The following is a 23,894-nucleotide window of genomic DNA, read 5'->3' as shown; positions in this document are numbered from 1 at the left end:
GCCGCCCCTTAACCCTCCCCTCCCCTGTTCAGAAAGTGAGCAGGCAAGGACAGTGAATAAAGAGAGAGGGTCCACACAAGAACCAATGGAGTGTTCACATTTGGATGGAGTAGACTGACAGAGGGTCCAGTCTCTATATAGGGTCTGTAGTATACTGCGGATTCACTTACTACAGTATATACTGTATATTTTCCCTATAGCTTTATAGTGAGAATTCTGTTATTTTAGCTTCTGTGGAGTACCTGTATATTTACCATTTATGATGAAGGAAGTGTCTCATAGTTCCTAAATTGACAGTTATAAGCTTTAAACATCCAATAGGGAAGATAGCTGTATGTCTGCCTGGTGTAAACCGTATTTTAGGAACTTGCCTTGACTCGTCCAGAACTCCCACCAAGCCTGTGAGAGACAAGGTCATCACCCCACTGATGTTTTCCCATGTCCTCTATATCTTAAACACCCACAGCACAGCACACCCCTCAGGACACTTTATCCCACCTCTCTCTCTCTCTCTCTCTCTCTCTCTCTCTCTCTCTCTCTCTCTCTCTCTCTCTCTCTCTCTCTCTCTCTCTCTCTCTCTCTCTCGCTCTCTCTTTCTCTCCCTTTCTGTCCCCATCTCTCTCTGTCTCCCTCCTCTTTCTCTCTCTTTATTGCCCCTCCTCTATCTTTCTCTCTGTCTCTCTGTCTCTCCTCCTCACTCACTCCTTCATTGCCTTTACTCTAGGTGTTCTTGTCCAAACCACCACTGTGAGACCAAGCTGTGAAGCAGCCTATTGGGGGTGCACCCTCCCGTTCCTCCACCTGATCCCCCCACAGTGGCGGAAGGGGTCAGGTAACAGGTGGACAAAGCCTGGTCGATTCAGAGTAAATGATGCGTGGTCCCAGCGCGGTAAATCAGAGGCAGGGTGCCATCAAAGCAGGGCTTGTGATGGTGGTGGGGGTGAGGTCACCTGGCTGAGCCCACCGTGGCTCACCATGTACAGAGGGACAGAATGTGTAGATGTAGTTGACAGCGCTGCCTGTGGAAACCGGAGAAACTCACTGATGTGATGTATGAGTTCAATTTAATGGTCAAAAGAGAAGTGACATTCTTCTTGTATAGGAAAACTAGCAACCAAAGATAAATGGAAATAGGTTTTTGGGCTATGGGCGATGGCATAGGGTAAGATTATAGTTCTTTGTGGATGATAGCGGTAATAACCGTAATTTTTTGTGTTGTGTTTTTCTACTCGCTTATCTTCCATGGAGAAGTGTGACAGTCATTTCAGAGGTGAGGATAGGTTTATAAATCCCTGCAATAAAACCACATAGTTTGAAAACAAAAAACCATCCCGCAGTTTCCAAATAGCTCGTTATAGTTACTGCTGTAATGTTGTTGTTCCATCACCCCCCCTTTTGCCAGAGCAGGAGATGGGCTGTAGAGCGGTAGCCGTTGTTTGTAGGAAGCCTGCATGTGTTGTGTTGTTTAGAACGCCTTGCATCAGAGCTGCTGACCTCAGAGCTGTAAGACTAAATCACTCAGCAGCCTTCCCTCTGGAGCTCCCTTCACTGGAGCCAGGGAGGCAGCCCAGCTGCTGGTCCCCCAGCCAGGGCTAACCCAGCCAGGCTTCCCTCAGCCAGGCCCCAAGGCACTGCTCCACACCCCTCCTGGAGCTGGGGACAGGTTCTGGGCCTGGAACTCCTCCTCACATCGCAGCCAGGACAGCAGCCCGCCAGCCCCCTCAGCCAGGCTCCATTGTGGTGCTCCACTGCCCAGTAATTGATGCCTTGGACTGGGGATATATTTAATCACCATAACAAGGAGTTGGTAGGAATAAATGACCTTGTAAAGGCTCGCTCTCTATGAAGCTCTCTGAATGAGCTGGATCACATCTTATGGGCTGGGGTGGAGGAGGGTGGAGTTGTGTATGTGCAGTCCACCTACCTCCCCTGCTTTCCTTGCCCAGCCACCCCCCACCCCTCCTCCCTCCCTGCCTCCCTCCATCCACACCCCTAGCACTACACCCCCCTGCCCAGCCACTCCTCCATCCCTCCTTCTATCCCTCTCACCCCCATCCCCACCCTTAACACATCCGACTGCAGGCCAACAAATTTCATTACAACAGCCTTAAACTGCCCAGTTTTAGAGGCTTCTAATTATTCCTCTCTTAGATGTGGTTGTGTCGAGAAAGGCCGTAAATCAACAGAAGTGGGAGACGCCAGGCCTGGAGCTGTGAGAAAACTGGAAACAAATGATCTGCCCCCCCTCCTCTCCTCCCTCCCTTCCTCCATGCTATTGCTCCCTCCCTCCATCCATCCATCCATCTATCCTTCAGCCTACCCCCTCATCTTCCAGCGACGTGCAGGAACACGGGGACAGAGCGATGGGGGGAAAGTGAGGGGGGGCTGTTGTCCAACTGAACACCTCAAAGCGTTAGATGAGACCAGCAGCCAGAGACACCAGAGTACAGTGACCCTGGCCAACACTATATATACACTCCATGGTCACATCCCAAATGGCACCCTATTTCCTATATAGTGCACTACTTTTGACCAGGGCCCATAGAACTCTGTTCAAAAGTAGTGCACTGTGTAGGTAATGGGGTGCCATTTGGGATGCATCCTATATCACATAACTAGGTTACTCAGGAGATGGAACGATAGCAGATTGGGCAGATTTGTATGAAATGGTAGCATGTTTATTAAGAGGAAATAAAACCAACGTGATATAGTATGACTGTGGACAGATGGGACAGGACGGTGGCCTGGATATATGAGCTGGTCTTAGTCATATTGAAAATACTTTGTTCTCTGACTCATTGTATCCTCGGCTGTAGTGTCTAGTAATGAACAGACAAGATAGAGCCCCATTGACCACAGAGCTGAGCCCCACTGGCCTATAGATGTAATAGGAGTTGTGCCTTTCAGCCTATAGGTGTGATGGGTTGTCTGTGTCCTCATTAGTGTCCCCATAGTGTGAGCGTCCGCTGGTCAGGTGTTGCGGTGAAGGCCGAGGGCCGAGCTAGGGGAGTGACATGCCCAGCAGACAGACGTGCTAGCTGAGTGGTACCTGGAATCTGCCTGGCCTGTCTGTGCCTGCTGCTCCCTCCACAGTCTGGCCTGCCTGTAATCAGCCTCTTTAATGGTTCCAGCCAGTAATTGCTCTGTATAGCCCCAAGATAGCAATCAAAGGGCTCAGAGATGCTGAATTCCACTCTCTCTCTCTCTCTTTTTTGTTTTATCCGCTGCTTTGTGTTTGGGGGCACTGTAACAAAAGCATCTTGGCATCTGTTTCTTAGTGTTTGAGAGGGGGGAGATCAATTCAAATTGAACTAATGGCAAAATGGATATCTCTTTGAAGAGTGGGCCCAGCCCCCGCTTCCTCCGCCTCTGTCTTGTGTGCAGTTTTCCCTGTCCTCTGCTCTCTTATCTTTCAACAATTACAATACCTAGTCTAATGGCCCTGCCAGCTGTATTTGCAAAAAAAATGATGTCTTCATCTTCCTAAAACAAATAAAGCTGTGGTGAGCGAGGATCATTCTTATGCAGTGTCAATGCCTTTCCTCTGAAGTCATGGCTGCATGGGACATCACGCTGTCGGTTGGTGAGATGAGCTATGGCTGTGACCTCAAGTCAGTTTGGGCCTACAGGTACACGTACACTATGTGTCGTTTGTTATGCTCCAGGGACGTGTGTTTCACAGTCACTTGTTTAGTGGGGAGGGAGGGTGGCTATGAACAAAAGGGGACTATGATCAGTACAGCGATGTAGCAGGGTGAGATCATCAGTTAACACAGTGACAAGAGAAGGAGGAGGAGGAGGAGGAGGAGGAGGAGGAGGAGGAGGAGACACCTGCAGCTCAGCAGATGTTCCATCCATTATCACTACCATGCTCCTCTCCCCCAGCCCCATCCTCCCCAACCCATCCTCCCCCTCTCATCCCCAGCCCCCACCAGTCCCAGTACCCATGTAGGCCTAGCCTGTCAGGTGGGTGGGGGTAACTGATGCACATTGCCTGAAGGAGGCATCAGCCACCAAAATACACCTGCTTCTTATCTCCCACCTATCCTGTATCTAAGTACTGACAATGACCCTACAACACAACAAAGAATACATTACTAGTCCATACCTGTTTATGACATGAGATGCCTTCTACAGTGTCCAGGTCAGAGAGAGAGAGAGTAAACATGGCGTCCTTTCCACCTGTCAGAGGGTGAGATGCTAACCTGCTTAGAGATCTACCTAGCATGATCCAATGAAAGAAGGTCAAATCTCATAATTATTTAGCACGCACAGTGATGGATACTAATATATATGAGAAAGAGAGAGAGAGAGAGAGAGAGAGAGAGAGAGAGAGAGAGAGAGAGAGAGAGAGAGAGAGAGAGAGAGAGAGAGAGAGAGAGAGAGAGAGAGAGAGAGAGAGAGAGAGAGAGAGAGAGAGAGAGAGAAAGTTTAGAGGGAAAGAGAGTTGGAGAGAGTGGGAGAGAAAGAGAGATAAGACAGGCAGCAGATACCAGAGAAAATAATGAAAAAGTCAAGGAGAAGAGGGTATCAGTACCACAGCTCAGCTGAGAGAGAACGAGAGAGAGAAGGGAAAGAGAGAGAGAGAGAGTGTTGGAGCGGGTGAAAGAAAGTAGCGCTGGCCAAGTGTTTGAAGTGTATCACTGTAGGCCAAACATCTGAAGAGGACAAGATTGCAAACATGTCACAGTATCGCCTGCTTGCACTTAACAGCAGATGTTAGGTCTCTCTAGGCCTGGTAATGGCTCCATACTCAGGTTGGCCTGACCTGATGAATGAATAATGTACTAAAACTGTAACAAGCACATAATGCCGATCGCAAATCCTTCTCTCCTTTCCTCTTTCACCTTCCCTCCCTTCTCACCACCATTCCTCCCCTCCTCCCTCCCTTCTCACCCCCACTCCTCCCCTCCTCCCTCCCTTCTCACCCCCACTCCTCCGCTTCTCCACTACTTCCCTCGTTGCAGAATGCCCAGCCACGCTTCCCGTTTAGTGTGTAATTACTTTGAAGACGACGGAAGCCCATACATTCTCCCCATGTAACGGCACCGGGGCGATTTAGCTCCTAATTTATGGGCGAGGGGTTCAAAGTTTTAATAATATTTGGCTAATATCATGGTAGGCCCTGTCTGTTCTGCCGTGATCGATAGAGGCAGGATCAAGCCATTGTCATTCTGAGCATGACGAGATATTGGCACCAAACAACTTTATTCCCCCACAACACAGTCCTTTATAGGGCTGGCCGTGGCTGTTCCGAGGCTGGACAGGGCATGGGAGAGGAGCCAGAGGGGGGGTTCATGAATTATATATATGACTCTCTGAGTGATTGGGGCTGGGCCTGGCCATACAGACAACAGAGACAGGAGACAAGGGAGAGAAGGGCTAGCTAGCTGACACGCTGCTGTCCTCTCCTGCTCCACTTCCATGTTTATGTACATTAATGATCAGAAGCTGGAATAAAACAGTGTCTCTCTCTATTTTTTGGTGTCTGTATTGGTGCAGTTCATTGGCAGTAAAAGACAAAGCAGCGGAGGGAAGCTCTCGTCCCGGCCGGTGATGGTGGCTGAAGTGGTGATGAGTTATTTGGGCGGAGCTGGTTGGCTAACAGGCATGGTGTGGGAGGGGCTGTAGTGTTTTGGTTAATGTGGGTCTGGTTACTAGTTTTACTGGTGTGAGATATTATAATCCTGAGGCGGTTATACCGTATGTATTAGGATATACACTGAGTGTACAAAACATTAAGAACACATTCCTAATATTGAGTTGATTCTACAAGGTGTTGAAAGTGTTCCACAGGAATGCTGGCCCATGTTGACTCCAATGCTTCCCACAGTTGGGTCAAGTTTGCTGGATGTCCTTTGGGTGGTGGACCATTCTTGATACACACTGGAAGCTGTTGAGCGTTGCAGTTCTTGACAAAAACGGGTGCGCCTGGCACCTACTACCATATCCCGTTCAAAGGCACTTCAATCTTTTGTCTTTCCCATTCACTCTCTGAATGGCACACATACACAATCCATGTCTCAGTTGTCTCAAGGCTTAAAAATCCTTCTTTAACTGGTCTCCTCCCCTTCATCTACACTGACTGAAGTGGATTTAACAAGTGACATCAATAAGGGATCATAGCTTTCACCTGGATTCACCTGGTCAGTCTATGTCATGGAAAGAGCAGGTGTTCTTAATGTTTCGTACACTCAGTGTATATGATATATTGCAAACACTTTTTTAAATTGATCATATTTGTTTCGTTACAATATAGTAATTAGAAGAATCTCCCTGTTTGTGCCTTGATTTCTTTCTTGTTTTTAATTCCTCTAGTCTATAGCACCACTGGCAGGTCTGGAATGAGTGCCAGTACACGTTTGTAAAACACAGAATTGAACATTGCCATTCTGTTTTAATGAACCACTTGTTGGAAGGGCATTGATTCTGAGGACATTAAGCCGGTGGAGCCACACATAAGATAACAGAACATTCTTTAATCTAGCTCTGTCCCAGTTCACACTTGACCAGATGGAGATGTTGTTTTTTATCTTTGTAAGGAGAGAAAAATCTCTTTAAAAATGAATACATTATTTACACCCACCACTGACTTACTGGCCTGGCGTGTTAAATCAAGTCCACAGCAGGCTTTCTGCTGAGTCCGTCTTAATGACTTCTAAAACATTAGCTTTTTTAATCTGTAAAACCAAAAATTGCCTGCTTCTGCTGCTGCAGCTCTGGGCTTTTTTCCCTTTATTAAACCATAGTCACACACATGCACACACACACAAGCATGCACACACACACACACACACTCTCACACACATGGTACAGCCTGAATGACTATATTACACTGTCATTTCCACAGAGGCCAGTGATTAGAGGGGAGCAGGTCCTCCACTGGCCTGATAAGATCTGGGAAAGGAGACCGAGTGACCCCCCCCCCCCCCCCCCCCGGGGGAACGAGAGGAGAGGTGGAAGGAGGTAGAAAAAGAGGGAAGAGAGGGGGGCTGACCCAAGGTAGTCTACAGAGCAGTTGCTTTCATTGTCAACATCCCCCAGATAACATCAGCAGGAGAGGCCGGCAGGTAACTGTTTTACATGGTGTCATCTGGGGTGGGCCACACTGGGCTGGCTGGCAGGTTACCACCTGAGATTTATGAAAATGGGGAGTGATAAAATAACAATGGTCCCTGGGCCAGACAGGGGAGAGGTGTCTTATTCAATGAGCTGTCTTTATCCATGGCTCCATACCAACAAATAGATGGATCTCTAAGATGAATGCTTCTGCCACTTTGCCATCAATTAGCAAACAAGCCCAATTGTTTGATTGTCTCTGAGGGAAGAAAAATAAAATGAATTTGATACGGGACAATCAGAGGAGCAGGTGAGCAGAGAGATAAGTTTCCAGGTCATTGTTCAGGCGACAAGGGGGTGAATTCAATCAATTGACGATGTTTCAAATGATGCTGTTATGCGATTATGCTGTCCCCTGTGTCATAGGAGATAGTCAGTGTTCAAATGGATGTTGCTTGCCAGCATGCTCTCAGTCTCTCAGTCTATGTGATTGTTTAATAAAATGTCTGATTTCTGCTGTATATATACAGTATAATAACTTTGTATACTTATTTGTACATTATATTTACAGTTAGAATTAATCCAAATTATATATAAAATCTGTACATTTCTACTGCAAATGGAGAATACTAAAGCCTATGGATACGTTTTCTCCACTCAATAACAGCAGTGATCCTTACAGATGTTCCATCAGTCAGACATGCATGGCAAGCGTATGTTTTCGTGTTAAGAGGATATGTTTAATTCAACCAGAGAATAATTATTGAAAATACTTGGCTGCAATCCTAATCTGTGGGTCCAATCTGAGCATGAGCCTTAGTGGGATTAAATCTATCCCCACATTTCCATCCATCTGCTTCAAGACATCGCCCAAGAAATACACATTTTCTTTAGTAGGGAGAAAACAACAGAATTAGGGCCCTGGCCGCGGTATTAGTGCGAGTGTTTACCAAATCAACGTGGATTAGAGAGAAAGCCCCCACCCTGGCACAGGAGCAGGGTTACACTAAAGGACAGAACAACACTACATTCCTAAAGTTCCTTGACCCAGACCACCCCCCCAACCCCCCCCCCCCCCCCCACCACCCTCCACCTTCCCACCCCCCTCTACCCCCATTTCCATTACCCGAGCCTATGACTTTATATGCAATCAGCTTGTATATTGCTTGGATGCATTCTAAAAACCACAGCAACAAATTTGGGTCTCAAATTGACAAAGGAATTAATCAAAGGGATGATAAAAGGGGTGACATCATCAGACGTAGCCTTGATCCAGCTGGAAAGCCTTCCTTCGTTTGTCGGTCGGGGACATAGGAGATGGATCCCCTCCTTGCCTGAGTTTTTTCATCCCCTGTTGTTAGTTTTTTTATGAGGCAGGAATGGAATGTCAGGTGCCCCTCTGGACCCCATTGTCTCTTGGCATCTTGTGGCAGTGATCCACATCAGGGGAGAGAGATGCTTTGAGAGCTTGCATTAGAGGCATCCACCAGGCCTGGGTTCAAATAGTATTTGTTTTCTTTCAAATACTTTAAATGTTCGACTGAGCCTGTCTGGAGTGCCAAGTAGTCAGGGTTCACATCTTTGGGACTATTCCATTGGTCCCATTGCACTAGGTAAGCTAAATTAAGCACAGATAAAGTATTTAAAATTTCAAATAGAATTTGAACCCAGCTCTAGTGGCAGACAGCTGCATTAAAGGCATCTTGTGGATGAGGTTTGTCACGTCAGGAGATTCATTAAATCCTGTGTGTCAGGCCTGTTTCCAGCCGCCAGCCTGCCACCACTTAGCCTCTAACTGAAGATGCAGGTCACCTGTAATAAACACTAAAGATGGGACTGGGAGGAGGGTGGGGGCAGTCGGGGAGAGTGGTCTACTCTAGGGCCAAGGAGGAGGTTGGAGGGAGGGGAGAGTCTCGAGAGACTTTGAGAAGTCCGTTTAGAAGGGCATCAGTGGTGTGATACTTCTTTGTTGGGTGTTTATGTATTCATGGTAAAACCGTTGTCTTTTACTTGCTGTTAGATGCCACAAATCATATTTCTTAGTTTCCCCAAAGCATATTTCTCAGTTTCCCCAAAGTGTATTTCTAACTTCCCTAAAAGCGTATTTCTTATTTTCCCCAAAGTATATTTCTTAGTTTCCTAAAAGCATATTTTTTAGTTTATGAATGATTAAGATTACATCTTTGTATAATAACTCTTTTAGCTTTTTTCATATTTTAGACACCACCATTGTCCATCCTATAGTACACTTCAGTAGGAAGTACAGTATCTCTCCAGTCAGTCAGTTCATATGAGCCTGTCTTCTCCCCAGACATGTTCATGTATTCTGCTCTGATAGGTCCTGACAGGAGGCTGCTATTACATCACCCACCCAGACACAGACACAGCCTGCATGGCGGGGAACATGTCCGCCCATGGCATTTGGAGATTTGATGATATAGTTACACATGTTCACATATGTCTGGGGGAATTAAGGCACTTTACTGCCATTTGGGCCGATGTCTTATTTAACCTCCTGGTATTTACGACATAGCTCTGTCTGTCTGCAGCTCAGTGTTGCTGTTTCACACTTTGGCTTATTTCATTTCTCACTTTGCGTTTCGCAGCAGCACATCCCAATAAATCACCAAATGGCTCCTCTGTCTGCCCAACAACTCACTTTCCGTTCTGCTTGTTTTAGCCCCCTCGCTTTTAATGAGCATGGCCAATTGGATATGTGCTATTGGCAACTGCATAGCTCCTCCAGTACAGCAAGCCATTGTGCATTAGAGTAGCAGGGGACCAGAAAAGGGGATGCTGCATGGGTTGCCTCTGGATTTCTAGTTTTTAGAACGTGTGACAGTCTGTAAATATGGTTCATGTGGCTCCCTATCGGCCTGTGGTGTCATATGTAGCCCTATGTCAAGTGTATGAACTGTGTCGTATGTCATGTCATGTGTACTGTATGTTCTGTACAATATATGTGACTATATGTGCATAAGGTGTCAGTGTGTATGTGTGCATACACAGCCAAGCGAATGTAGACTAAGTTTTATGTTACAGTTCACCACGGAGGAAGTATCCTATAAAGTCTCATTACATCATCCATGGAGGTTATTGCAATCAGACACACCACCAGCAGGAAATGGCATAAGAACTGTCATTCATTTCAGTGGAATATTATTTTTGTTATTCACTCCGGTTTTTGAAATGTTGAGGATGTACATGTAATATTGTTGTGTAATGTGTTGGGGCTACCCTCTGGCTTAATAGTGAACTTGCCAAGATATTTCTGTTAGTGCCTCAGAGCATTCTCAATATCTGAGATAGGTATCAGGAATAGAAAGATACTGTATTTTTGAGGTGACAAAAATGTCACTGAGTAAGAAAATGTTTTCGTTTGACCTGTATTCAGGTTTGTGGTAAAAATGAAGTGGGGGTTTAGCTCTACGTCGAGACAAAGACTTTTCAAGAATGTCTACAATTTCATGCATGTAGTGTGTTGCATTTTATTTGATGTGAGCATAATTCAACCTTGCTCCAGATGTATCTTTTTTTCTCTTTGAAGATGAAAGAAGAGCTGTAAATCTAAGGACAATCACACAACAGATAAAACGCTGCTATCACTATCAATATGTTCAGTCAACAATACCCAAGCCCTTATAGATAATCCCCTTATCCACATCTCAAGAAGCTCTTTAAGCAATTCTTTATTAAGGAGTCTTTTGTAACTTGAAGTACTACTGCTGTGTTTCTCTGCAGCTTCACTAACTTGGTCTGACCTGGCCTAGTTAACTGTTACTATATTCATCCAGAGACCATCTTATCCATCAGCTCCTTTAAACACACCTTGTGGACCACCTCCCTCTCTGTGGGTGATTGTGGCCCAATTATCCGGCTGAATCTGACTGCAGGTATCCAAATGTCAGCCGTCCCCTGTGTTATTTCTTTGTGCTACAGTATCTCTGCATTGTGGATGCAGTAATTAGTACCTGTGGGACTTTGTCTGTGTGATCAGAGGGCTCAGGGTAAGCATGGCCTCCATTACGGCTCTGCAGTTGCAGCGTTCAGGCTTGGATTCTTCTGTGCAACTGTGAGAGAGGCCTTGCATTTACCTCGCATGGATCAAACATGGAGATGTCATCGGTGCACAGGTTTGGAGGCAGGGGCAGCTGATGCATTAGGGAGGGTCTCGGTGTTCTCACAACCTGGAGATGGAGACTATTCTAACTGTACATTCACACACCTTGGTACAGAATAGAGAATTAGCTGATAGTTTTAAAACTTTTCAAATGAAATTACTGTGATGCCACTTATAAATAATTGTACTATGTCAGTGTTGGATGTATTGAGGAAGGTTTTACTTCATTTGAGTCTTTTTTCATAGTTGTATATTAACACATTAACTTTTGTATCTTTTTAATCACCAGTCCCACAATGCATGATTCTGATACATCCCATGCCACACGGCGTGTCTCATGCTTGTCTTGGTTCTGTAAATTACGTAGTGAAGACTAATAAACCACACAAAAAAGGGAATCGACTGATGAGGCCTCTCCGTTCAGTGTCCCCTGTTTGATATAAGAGCTATTCTATGCTAAAGCACTCTCGGCTCGTTTTTCCTCACTCCTCTTTGTCACTTAAAGAATGCTTGGCGTCTGTGGATTAATTAAGGCCCAAACATTAAATATTGATTGATGCATTATCAGTGGCTCGCAGTCGCCTCCTCTCAGATTGATTTCCGACGTGATTTATTGTCATATTTGCAGAGTCATTTCACTTGATAACAAAGAGAAATTGCCTTGCAACCTCAGTTACCCCCCTCCGCCTCCACCACCCCCCACTACCATTAGCCCCCCACATTCACAGTCTCTGGTTCCTTAACACATTCTCTGGTCTCTCTCTGTCTCTCTCTGTATCGCTCTTATCGCTCTTTCTCTCTCTCCCCTGACTGACTGTCTTTTGCTCTTTCCCTTTATTTCCCTTTCTCTCCCTCTTTCTCTCACTTTCCCTCTATCTTTTTTGTCAACCTTTTGTCAACATCCTACCACTTCGCGGCTGAGCTGTTGTTGCTCCTAGACGTTTCCATTTCACAATAACAGCACTTACAGTTGACCTGGGCAGCTCTAGCAGGGCAGAAATTTGACAAACTGCCTTGTTGGAAAGGTGACATCCTATGACCGTGCCACGTTGAAAGTCACTGAGCTCTTCAGTAAGGCCATTCTACTGGTAATGTTTGTCTATGGAGATTGCATGGCTGTGTGCTCGATTATACACCTGTCAGCAACGGGTGTGGCTGAAATAGCCGAATCCACTAATTTGAAGGGGTGTCCACATACTTTTCTATATATAGTGTATGTCCGCACACTAGCACTTCTGATAGCATTATCTACTGGGCAATGATTGACAAGTGTTAACCATGATACAATACAATGTAGTAGCCAAAACTATTTAACACTTTCTCTCCCTAGAGAGCTGAAAGTCCGGGATCACGCTCGAAGGACCATAGTTGCAGAGTGAGTATGTTATAACACAATCCTTTTGACTTTTGATGTAATATTAATATGCCACACAGTATTTATGATTTGTGCCTTCCCTCTGTCAGCTGTGAACTACATTAATTTGCAGAGGAGGAGTCTGATTTATGAGCTTATGAGCCCCATGTATTCACATTATCATTTATACGCCTGATATTTACTGCCAGCTCTCTGGCTGATGGTAGGCTTTCTCTTTAACACACACACACACATCGCCTTGCAGATTTAATTTGATACAGAACTGTGCTTCCCCGATGTTTACGTGTCAACTTTTGATCCTTCTTTATTTTTCCCAAATGGACAAATCTGAGATGATCCTCTGATCTTGTTAAGTATGTACTACTATACATGCATGTAATTTCATAATAATTGATTGGATTTATGTAGCGCTTTTCTACCAACTGAGGTACTCAAAGAGCTTTACATACAGTAGTAGGGGAAACTCACCTCATTCACCGCTGTATGTTCACATATTGTGTTTGTGTTTACGCCTTTCATCATTCAATTAAGCAATTCATCTTCTCAACACAATTTTACAAATAAACAGAATGCTCCCACTGTAACGCTTAAGCACACTAAGTAGACACATTTCACCATGAGAGGTTTTCAAATATCCCTGTATGAGAACAAGCATGGGTTTATGGACTTCATGTGAAGCTTGAAACCATTCACTGCCAATCCAATTATCCTGTCTGTTAGGTTGGTATAATCCACACGCTATTTCTGTACCTGCATTATGTAAGGCATTAGGATGCCTTCTTAAATTTGCGATTTCATTGTAATTCTGTTGATTTGTACCTTGTCCTAAACAGAACAATGCATTGTTTACATAAGTTTAGGGGTATGAGGAACACCAGTGTTGAGGTGTGGGAATATGAAGTATAACAAGCCCCTAGTCTCCAACCTAGTATGCCCTAACAAGGCCTGAACTTAGCCAACCAGACCAGAACAAACCCTGGTCCCAAACTGTTTCCTGTACTCTTTATCTATTTTATTTATTTTACCTTTATTTAACTAGGCAAGTCAGTTAAGAACAAATTCTTATTTACAATGACGGCCTACACCGGCCAAACCCGGACGACACTGGGCCAATTGTGCACCCTTCTGCCTCCCCTCCTGCTTTAGTCTATTTTGAATAGATCAACCAATTGAGGCCAGATTTCATTTTGACCAAGTCATGCAGCTTCTATTTGGTACGCTTGGTGATTCATTAATTAATAATTAATTAAGATACGTGTAGCTTTTCCTTTTGTATTTGACATCCATGATCAGTGATAACTGGAAGGAAATTATATAATTAACCCTAATTAAGTCACAGTAATATTCATTTAACTACCTAAAGATTAGAGATGAGACATGTTCATGTACATTATTGTACAAGCTCTTTGTAATGTCTGGAAACAGCTAATTAAGACCACATTTGCTAATTGTTCATTTGTATTTTTCAGATCGTCCTGTCGTGATAAATCAGAGTGCTATAATTCATCATGCAGTCCCCCGTTCATCTCTGTCAGAAGAGCAGCGTGTCTCACTGTCCTGCTGAAAATGAAATGTGCGTATTTCACATCAATCACCCTGTAGGGGGATAGTGATGACACAGGGGATAGTCATGTTCACTTGGTTTACAGCAGAAGTAGAACTGTTTGCACTGTGGCCTTTATTATCACTGGGGTGAATGTCAGACTCAGGAGTGTAAAGCTCTGTATAAAACAGCCCTCTGTAGATTCAATGGGTGAGTCTCAATACACTTTCATGGATTCTTGCATCTTCTCTTTTCCCTCCTCTCTTACAAATAGGTGAAGGTTTTGGATAAGGATGGATAAGCTTTCAAGATATTTATTTCAGACCATCTGCCATATAGAAATGGTCCTCTGCTACTTCTCCTGTTATCTAGTCCCGGGCTACTCTCTCCTCCATACCTCAGTAAAGAGGGTTCGATACACTTCCAGTCCAGTCTCTTCCCTGGCCCTGCCTGTATTGGATTCAGCCCCTACCTATTGTTTTATTGATCACAAATGAAACAGTGAACTGATCAATACAGTCTTAATGCGAGTTTGTTGTTCAATCACTTGCCATTTAAATCACCCGGATCACCCCCAATGAGCTATCTGTTTTCTGTCATACATCGCACATGTATGACAAATGTTCCAACAATTTGCTTTGTAATTTTGGGGAGGAGGCTGCTACTCCCAGCTATCATCATAAATACCTAAACTCACTATATCTGTCGTTCAGTGCCATGTGTTATCCACAACTACAGTACCAGTCAAAAGTTTGGACACGCCTACTCATTCAAGGGTTTTTCTTTATTTTTATTATTTTCTACATTGTAGAATAATAGTGAAGACATCAAAACTATGAAGTAACACATATGGAATCATGTAGTAACCAAATAAGTGTTAAACAAATCACAATACATTTTAGATTTTAGATTGTTGAAAGTAGCCACCATTTGCCTTGATGACAGCTTTGCACAATCTTGGCATTCTCTCAACCAGCTTCATGAGGAATGCTTTTCCAACAGTCTTGAAGGAGTTCCCACGTATTCTGAGCACTTGTTGGCTGCTTTTCCTTCACTCTGCGGTCCTACTCATTGCAAACCATCTCAATTGGGTTGAGGTCTGATGATTGTGGAGGCCAGGTCATCTGATGCAGCACTCCATCACTCTTCTTGGTCAAAAAGCCCTTACACAGCCTGGAGGTGTGTTTTAGGTCATTGTCCTGTTGAAAAACAAATGATAGTCCCACTAAGCGCAAACCAGATGGGATGGCGTATCGCTGCAGAATGCTGTGGTATGCTTGTTAAGTGCGCCTTGAATTCTAAATAAATCACAGACAGTGTCACCAGCAAAACACCCCCACACCATCACACCTCCTCCTCCATGCTTTATGGTGGGAAACACACATGCGGAGATCATCCGTTCACCTACTCTGCGTCTCACAAAGACACGGTGGTTGGAACCAAAAATCTCAAATTTTGACTCATCAGACCAAAGGACAGATTTCCACCGGTCTAATGTCCATTGCCTGTGTTTCTTGGCCCAAGCAAGTCTCTTCTTCTTATTGGTGTCCTTTAGTATTGGTTTCTTTGCAGCAATTCGACCATGAAGGCCTGATTCACGCAGTCTCCTCTGAACAGTTGATGTTGAGAGTGTCTGTTACTTGAACTCTGTGAAGCATTTATTTGGGCTGCAATCTGAGGTGCAGTTTACTCTAATGAACTTACCCTCTGCAGCAGAGGTAACTCTGGGTCTTCCTTTCCTGTGGCAGTCCTCATGAGAGACAGTTTCATCATAGTGCTTGATGGTTTTTGCGACTGCACTTGAAGAAACTTTCAAAGTTCTTGACATTTTCCGTATTGACTGACCTTCATGTCTTAAAGTAATGATGGACTGTCGTTTCTCTTTGCTTATTTGAGCTGTTCTTGCCATAATATGGACTTGGTCTTTTACCAAATAGGGCTATCTTCTGTATACCACCCCTACCTTGTCACAACCCAAGTGATTGGCTCAAACGCATTAAGAAGGAAAGAAATTCTACAAATTAACCTTTAACAAGGCACACCTGTTAATTGAAATGCATTCCAGGTGTCTACCTCATGATGCTGGTTGAGAGAATGCCAAGAGTGTGCAAAGCTTTCATCAAGGCAAAGGGTGGCTACTTTGAAGAATTTCAAATGTAAAATATATTTGGATTTGTTTAACACTTGTTTGGTTACCACGTGATTCCATGTGTTATTTCATAGTTTTGATGTCTTCACTATTATTCTACAATGTAGAAAATAGTAAAAAATAAAGAAAAACCCTGGAATGAGTATGTGTGTCCAAACTTTTGACTGGTACTGTATAAAAAATGCATTACCTAGTCCCTTTACTACCTTTTACACAATGTTGAAGAATGGTACTTTTCTTTCGCCACCGATACTTATGGGGGCTATTCTTATACCTTAAATTAGGTTTCATGAATGTCACAAATGAAGCCAAAGTGCAGCCCCATTCATTGGCCAGGTAATTAAGATGTAAATGTGGCTGTGGGCTGGATGGTGGCTGGTGAGGGAGACAGCGTGGAGCTAGCCATCCCACCTGCGATAATAGCAGTGTGCTGTTAACATCACCAGGGGTCTGACTGCCACACGGTCTGCTGCGTTATCAATGTTTGGAGTGGAGTGATGCGCTTGGCTCTTAAATATAGGGCCTGTACTTAATACATGGTGTGTGTTTTTTTTTACCATGGTGGGGTTGGAGGGAGGCTACATGGTAAAACATTTTAAATAACATTGTAGTATTATGTTGTTTTCCATGGTAGCTATGCTTAGATAAATGATTATTTGAAACACTGTTATTTGTTATTTATCATTCTTAAATGATTCTATGAAATATGAAATTGCTTAAGATAGTGTGCATAAATGTAATACTTATTCCATAATTAATGTCACTGTAGGCTGCATCCACCCCCAATTTTCCACTGCAGAAAGCAGACTTGAGAGTGTGGCTATTCAGGGGATGGAGGCCTGTGTGTGTGTGTGTGTGTGTGTGTGTGTGTGTGTGTGTGTGTGTGTGTGTGTGTGTGTGTGTGTGTGTGTGTGTGTGTGTGTGTGTGTGTGTGTGTGTGTGTGTGTGTGTGTGTGTGTGTGTGTGTGTGTGTGTGTGTGTGCCCGCTACCCTCTGGCAGTGATGTCTAGCAGGGACTCTCACGTTCCTGTTTAGCTCCAGTGCCAGGCTGGAGGCTGTGAATGACGGGGGCCAGGGGGATCCGATGGGGGGCCAGGGTGGCACGTCCTGGGAGATGTTTGTCAGGAGACGTCCCTCCCTCCAGCATGTTTACACTCACGGGGCTGTTACTGGGCTGGCTGCGGGGAAACTAAACTGTGAGAGCAGCCGTTTTATGAAAGCCAGGGCTCTTTCTGTGAATATTAACGAGAGAGTAGAGCAGAGAAAAGCAGAGCTATCTGGACAAAACAAAGCTGGGTTTTGAGTTTTAGGGGGATAATAGCCCAGGCTCTTTCACAGCAGAACCCAGGGCACTCTGGGAGAGAGGAGAGGGACACTGAATGGGAGAGGAAGTCATAAAAAATGCAAACTTCTTTGAAAAGAGACCTGTGTGTGAGTGTACTTGTGTGCATGTGCGTAAATCGTTGTTGTTGTTGTTGTAAGAGAAAGTTTTCAATTTTCAGGCGTTAGAGACAGAATTAACGTAGCTAGCTCGGTCATGAAAAGGTAAGGAGATTCACACTATGCTCTTTGCCAGACACTGAGGGGCATAGAAAGCAACACAGACAGACAAGACAGCCAGGCCAAAAAGCTGGGAGGTGACTCAGATTAGAGGGCAGTGTTTCTGTTCAATGAGAGAGAGAGAGTCTGCAGACTGCAGCTCTGCTCTGTCTGACACACTGCCTGAGTAGGGCTGAGGAGAGAGAGAGAGAACGAGAGAAGGAGAAAAAGGAGGGGGAGAGAGAGACACTGGGAGAAAGCGATAGAGAGTGAGGAAGAGAGATGGAGAGAGAGGGAGTGGGTGAGAGAGAGAGAGGGGGGGCACTGTTGTAGTGTCACTGAATAAACTCACACATCCCCCTAGGTAGTGAGTGTGGTAATCATTGGGAGAGAGAGGGAGTTCTCTGAAGTCCCACATCCGACTGTGCTTGAGCTAGTGGGCTAAATGAGTATGACACATTAACCTCTGGGCATCGTCTCCCTCTCTCACGTGCCAAATACAGTAATACTGTAGACATGATAAGGAATGAAATGCTCTATTCTAATCATAACACATTTTCCTGAATGCGTTTGTCAGAGAAGATCTGCCAGCAGGGTTGGGGTCAGTTCCATTTCAATTGTAACTTTTGTTTACTTCCTGAATTGACTGAATTGAAATGGAATTGACCCCAACCTTGTCTGCTAGTTGTTATTGCTCTGCAGATATTTCCTTAGTGTAGTCTACACTCAGCGCTTTACGGTGTGGTCCCTATGAAATACAATAACAGACGGCTTTACAAAGAAGGACCTCACATTACTCTACTACTCCTCACTTTACTTTTCCAGACAGTGACACATTTCAACCACCATAACCTCAGTTCAGTCTAATGTGAGTTTGTGCTTGTTTTAAAGAACAATTAAAAATGGAAAGGCGTTAAAAATAAGGCATTATTGTCTTTATAGGGGCAGAGGGGGAAACATGAATGATGTAGAGAACATCTTGAAATACTCATCTGATATATCTCAAGCCACTTTTGCCCAGCATGGAGATAGCATGGCAACTGTTGTCCACCCAAGTAAATTGGGGTTATTATGCCAACCACGAGAAAGAACACTCTGAACCTGAAATACTGTAATACTTTAATATTGTTCAACTTTATTACAATGGCCAACAAATTACAGTGCAGCTATAAGATGACACCATTTGAACGAGAATAAAAAGGGGGGGGGGTTGGGGCTGGGAGTGTGTAGTGGTACACCCGACCTCCCATCCCTCTCCTTTGGCTCCAGGCAAGTCAGGGACAAGCGTGAGATCAATAGCCACCGTTTGCCCGCAGCAGCTCCATTTCTCAGCCGGGACACTGATGCTAACTATCAATAGCAATAAGGGGCTGTCTGAGACAGAGTTAAAGCGCTGGCCAACCAGCATGGCTGTCTGACGGTGGCTGATAAACATCTTGTGTCCAGGACCGCTACAAATAAACCACTTGATATGTTTGAACTTTTCAGGGTTATTTATTGCGAGGACATATGGTTTTCGTGGTGTTCACTGACTTGCTCGCTCTCCCTCCATTTTGTTACCTGCATGCATGGCCTTTTGTGGGGTAGTAAGTTACACTGCCTGTTTGGTTGGTTCACCCGAAGAAACGTCATATGCATATGTTTAATGTTTGCAAGTGTATGTGGTGTTGTAGGGATCATTTCAAGTGTAATTTTCAGTTTTTCTTCCAGGGTCTTAAAAATACATAAACACTCAGCTTTTTTGGTGATGTCTGTAATTTCTTCAAGATGTTTAAAGTGTTTTGTCCTCTAACTCCCATGTCTGAAGTGATGTGTGTCAGTGTAATTCTGACTCCAGTGAAACATCTAACAAAGTAAGCGTCTCTGTTTCCAAATATAATTTGTCAAAGTCATATGAAAGCAGAATCTGTTTTAAAAGAATATGAAGGATTCCAGAATTAGAATCTTGGTGGTATTCAGAGTGCCAACATGTTTATCGTTATTCCAACTCAAGCGAGTGGGTTTCATTAAATACAATCAAGTGAATTTGTATCATACCAATGGAGAGTATTTGATGATTCCATCTCTGGGAATGACTGTTTATCTATTGAGAAAACTTTCTGGGTCTCTTGGGGGATGGTTGAACTAATGAGAAACAGACATTAAGGTCCAGTATATGGATTTTACACAAATACTTTTTAAATCAAATATCTAATATCCTAAATGTATTTATCACATAAGATCATTAAATAGAGCAAAACACACTTATCAAGTGTTGCGCACACAAATACCACTTCCTACGAAAGTACACACGTACACCCTGTGTGTGCAACAATACTCTAACGCTTACTTCAATCAAAAGAGGCAAATAATTCCATTAAAATAGCCTTATACATATGTGTTATTAAGCCTGACCTGGGATGTGAGCATGTATGAACAACTTTACCAACCCCAACCCACTGTGTCCTAGTTTTTGGAGCTGAAAGGAGCTCTCACTCCCCCACTAACATCCTGAAGCCTGTACGCATACTCTAGCTAAGTGTCTCTTGGCCGTAAATACAAGATCAACTGTTGGCTCTCTGCTCTCACACCTCACTCCTTCTGATTGGTAGTAAGCCTTTAGGTCAGATACTTATTAATCTACCCGCAGCTCTCAGCACTAGTACCTGGACAACAGCTAACCTGACAACACACACACACACACACACACACACACAAAATGGAGAAACAGAGTGGTGGAGAGTGATGACCTCTGGCACCACTGTGACACTTGTGAATGTTTGCTTGTTTTTTCTCAAACAAGCCAGACCTGAAAGGAGAGGCTGTAATTCCAGCTAAGATAATGTAAAAACAAACAAGTTCCTATTGATATGGAGTAATGCTCCAGGAAGTTGTGGAGGGCAACAATGGGGAGACACAATCTGTGGGACAAGTGTAGCAGGCCTGCAAGAGGACAATAGAAGAGGTCTGATCTCTTAATGAATGGACATCATTCTTTGCTGCATGGAGCAGGTACTGAATTCTAATGCAGACCATTTTTCAATGGGATTCCTGCCAAATGGCACATTGTGTTGTCTTATTTAGAGTTTTAAACAGGGGAGAGTTCCGACATAAAATATGATTGTATTTTAATTTTTAAGTGGGTTGTCAGTTCTCTTGCTGTTATTGCTGATGGAAACTTGATACATCACAAAAATAAAGATGATTGACAGGGTGTAATCTTACTTATGAATAAATATTGTAATAATATTATTTTGTAAAAATATGTATTGAAATAATTTTAACAACTAAGGTCACAATATAATATGTAATATCCACAGTTATGTTATCTTGGGTTTTTGTATTGAATAGCTTAGTTATAATCTTAATCTTTAGAAGTAACATAGGCCTACTTTTAATTCTAGCAAGTTAGCACATGGAAAATAAATGACTATGGCTTTGTGTAGCAGGCTGGTCTCTGCATGAAATCCCTTTAATCAAGACTTTAATCCGCATTAAGGACGGCAGTGTCATAAATGAGGCCATCCTCTGCTTGTCCAGTATTCATCTTGATCATGATTATTGTAAAATGCCTGCGTTTGAAATTTAAACACTGACTAATTGATTATATCGTGTTTAGAAGTAGGCCTACCATGGCGTGCATGTCATGTGGTTCTCTGTAGCTCAGCTGGTAGAGCACGGTGCTTCTAACGCCAGGGTAGTGGGTTCGATCCCCGGGACCACCCATACACAAAAAAAAAAATATGCACGCATGACTGTAAGTCGCTTTGGATAAAAGCGGCTGCTAAATGGCAAATTATTATTATGTGCAGCACTGAAACTCAACTGAAATGGAGACATTCTAGTAAAGCAATATGAATTCTTTCAGCTGGGTATTGTCTTGTCCCATGTCAGTTGATGATGTGTTATTTGCTAGTTTTCTCCTATTGAAAGCCTTATTTATCCTCATGAGGCGCACAAGTGAATCTGGATAAATACCGGATCTTAAAATAGTCCCGTGTTCTTCAACTGTTCGCATGTAAATTAGGCCGATACAACCTAGGCCTACTGGGTAAGTAAATGCCTTGAAGAGTGTAATGGGCGGTAGCCTATACCGGGAAGACGACAGACCGTTATCAGTTTTTTACAGAGGGAAAACCCTCATAAATGTATCCGTGAAACAACTTGTCTAATTTCTTTACATTAATTAAATAATTTCGAGCTGTTTAGAGCTTCTATTATACTGTCTTAGCCTCCAGCCCACTAATGCATCTGACCTAGTTCAAAGTGTGATCCAACTAGTTGTAATTCTTTGGGCATCGTGTTTAGAAACCGACAGAACTGTGTGTGAATACTACATGTTGAATGCGGTGTTATACAAAAGCCCTCTATTACAGAGAGGGGGGGGGGGGTATTCGCAAGAGACTGATCTATGGGATCCACCAACAACACAGGTCTCGGGGTGCGGTGGAAATGCCCATATTGCTTATGCTATTCAATTATGCGGTCAAACGCTCTGTGTTTTCTGAGCAATGATCAATTATCGGATGTCAGTGATAATAGTGAATGATGGTCCCACGCATCTCCCACTCTTATATGCTGCGTATCGATTGCGCGTGACAGAGAGATTGAGCGCGCACTGAGTATGTGTGCGCAAAATACAGCGTCAGTCACTTTTCCCTGCATTGCAAAAATATTCTCCCTAACTCAAGAGAATAACTACTTTTTTATTTAGTGAATCAACCAACATATTATTTTCAATAGACTCAATCTTAATGTATAGGCTATGTCTTACTCTAGTAGTACCCGCTTTATGAATATGATATAATTGTTAATAACTTTGTCATATTTTCATTATAAGCGAGAGATGCCCTCCTATACATTTGTTTCCAGTGGTGCCAATTAATTGCCCCTCTCAATGTGGGTGGGAGTGAGTTTCTGACTGTTTTCATTTAACCCCTACCCCCATCCCTCGCTTTCAGTCCTCCACTTATTTCAATTCATACCCCCAAAATTCTTGCTGTTTGTGTCATTCATCCCGTGATTGTTAACACAGTATAGTCCGACCGTCTGGGGTGAATCTCATTTAAAATGTCTCTCGCTCGGCTGGGCTGCAAATCACCCTGTTTACAATCTCACACCAACACTCACATCAATTAACTGGCCATTGATTTTTCCGCCCGGGACATTACAATATTGCAGACCTATTTTCTTGTCCCTCTTAGTTTTATCGCCGATATAATTCTCAGCAAAGATTCTTGCCAATGGGTATCAATACGAGTAGGCCTATCATTACCCTATATGACATACAGGTATGTAATTGTTTTCCAGTTTCCTTATCATCTCTGTATGAATAAGTTTTTATTTTAGTTGTGTTATTTTATTCCTTATTGTCTTATTTCTACCTTTTGAGATATTGAGGGATTGTGAACATAACACGTTATTCTATAGACTATACTGTAAATGGCAATTCCAATATGAAAATATATAAATCAATATTTAAATTTATAAAAATGTGAAAAATATGTATTACTTATTGATATTCTGTACTGACATATCAGTGTCCGCCAAACAAAAGTAGCAATCACCAATATTTTTTCCCCTGTCCCTCCGCCATTAATAAGTAAATAGAGTCGTCCTAAAAGATAGCTGAAACAAGAGAGGACTAGATCCATCTAGCCTGCAGCAGCTCTTTAAATATTCAGTGAAAAATAATGGCATCCAAGACATCACCTATAGTAACATTATTATCTTCATTTCTCAACATCAGCCTGACTGATAGCTTCGTTTATCTTTTCCACACAATAAATCTACTAGACACAGAGCAGTTCCTATAGGAACTCCTGCTTTCTCCAAACATTCCCAAGGATGACTACAGGAGTCATCACGAATAGTGTATAATTATACAACTAAATTTATATGATTCTTATAATTGTAATATCATCATTTTTATTATTATTATCATTATGATTATTATAATAAAATGACTAACGTACATACAGTAGGTTTTAAAATGGAGTTAACTATTGGCTTCACATATTCAAAACAATGTTTAACAATTAAATTATATTAATCAACGCTTATTACGTGACCTATATTGTATTTTAATGCTTTATCAATAAAGATCTTGATTAATTTAAGTCTGGCCCTA

At 43.2% G+C, this 23,894-nt stretch overlaps 1 long non-coding RNA gene across 2 annotated transcripts in view; it reads left to right on the top strand.

Annotated features, from left to right (window-relative positions):
• LOC311111849 overlaps positions 1–14,840 on the top strand; it is a 42,103-nt gene extending 27,263 nt beyond the window's left edge. The window contains exons 3-5 of one of the 2 annotated variants that reach the window (XR_014610798.1): positions 12,510–12,554; positions 14,024–14,127; positions 14,372–14,840. This is a non-coding gene — a long non-coding RNA (uncharacterized lncRNA). Of the gene's footprint in view, positions 1–12,509; positions 12,555–14,023 lie in introns of both variants that reach the window. The other variant, XR_014610799.1, reaches the window with a different exon arrangement.
• Positions 14,841–23,894: the final 9,054 nt, after the last annotated feature.

Source organism: Coregonus lavaretus (genome assembly GCF_964263955.1).
Source record: "Coregonus lavaretus genome assembly, chromosome: 37".
NCBI lineage: Eukaryota > Metazoa > Chordata > Actinopteri > Salmoniformes > Salmonidae > Coregonus > Coregonus lavaretus.
The sequence above is the reverse complement of the archived record's forward strand: the minus strand, read 5'-3'. Positions and strand labels throughout refer to the sequence as shown.